Raw genomic sequence first — 1,373 nt, 5'->3', positions numbered from 1 at the left:
TATTATGTGCTCATCATGAGATATCATATGGGAGTCAATTCAACACACCTGTTATTCCAACAAACGAACTGACATCTGCAAACCCACCTCAACAGGGCCATCACCCACAGCTGAGGATGATTTTGCTAAAACAGTGATAGCTAGGTTATAGTTCTATAAACATGGTCTTCATGAAATGGGCAAAGGGAGCAGAGGATATAAAGAATGGAATTTAGTGTCTGCAAAAGGGGAAGAGTTTTCCTAGGGCTGTCTTGACCTCCTTGTTCCTCAGTGAATAGATGAGTGGGTTTAGGGTGGGGCTCATAGCTGTGTACAGCACTCCAGTTAGTTTGTTTCTCTCAGGTTTGTAGCTGGAGGCCAGGCTGATGTAGGCACAGACCACAGCTGAGTAGTAGGCAGAGACCACAATGAGGTGGGAGGAGCAGGTGGAGAAGGCCCTCTGCTTCCCCTCAGCTGAGCGGATGAGTAGGATGCTGGCAATAATGAAGCCATAAGACGCAAAGGTGAGAATGAAATTGATGCATCCATATAAGGCGTCGGACAAGACTGTCATGATGTTGTTCACATGGGGGAACTGCAGGAGCGCAGCAACAGTGGGGGGATCTCACAGAAGAAGTGAGTGACTACATTGGGGCCACAGAAGGACAGCCATGCCATAAGACTAGTGTGCATCCAGGCGTGCAGGGCAAAGGTGACCCAGACTGCCATGGCCAGAGTCAGGCAGAACCGCAGACTCGTCAGGATCCCATAATGCGGTGGTCGGCAGATGGCCACGTAACGGTCATAGGCCATGACTGTGAGTAGAAGCAGCTCAGAAGATGAGGACCAGATGAGGAAGAAGAGCTGGGCCATGCAGCCCTGGAAGGAGATGGTGTTGTCCTCCCGGGCCAGGCCTGCCAGTGCCTTGGGCAGCACAGTGGAAGTGCACATGATGTCCATGGTGGCCAGGTTGAGCAGGAAAAAGTACGTGGGACTGTAGAGGCCAGAGCTGCAGGTGATGGCAATGATGATCAGAGTGTTTCCCACAAGGGCCAAGGTGTAGAGGAAGAAGCAGCTGAGCAAGGGCAACCTCAGTTCAGGGTGCTCTGAGAACCCCTGCAGCATGAATTCTGTCACCAGTGTCTGGTTGGTCTTCTCCACCAGGCCAGGCATGACTCCTGGGCACCCCACTCCACGTGGTCATCAGAGCTGTTCCCTCTGTCTGGAAACTCTGCAGAGGTGACATGAGAAGTGCTTCAGGCTCATGTTTCCTTGTGTGGTTATTTTATAACCCACCCTGCTCTGCAAAAGGGAAGGAATCAACTGGGCTAATTGTTGAATTCCCATTTGTTTCTTCAAACACCCCCAACCCCAATGATTTTCTTGAAACCACA

At 51.0% G+C, this 1,373-nt stretch overlaps 1 pseudogene; it reads right to left on the bottom strand.

Annotated features, from left to right (window-relative positions):
- Positions 1 to 211: 211 nt before the first annotated feature.
- On the bottom strand, positions 212 to 1,152 carry LOC143683033 (olfactory receptor 13A1-like; annotated as a pseudogene).
- Positions 1,153 to 1,373: the final 221 nt, after the last annotated feature.

This window comes from Tamandua tetradactyla, chromosome 5 (assembly GCF_023851605.1).
Source record: "Tamandua tetradactyla isolate mTamTet1 chromosome 5, mTamTet1.pri, whole genome shotgun sequence".
Lineage (NCBI taxonomy): Eukaryota > Metazoa > Chordata > Mammalia > Pilosa > Myrmecophagidae > Tamandua > Tamandua tetradactyla.
The sequence above is the reverse complement of the archived record's forward strand: the minus strand, read 5'-3'. Positions and strand labels throughout refer to the sequence as shown.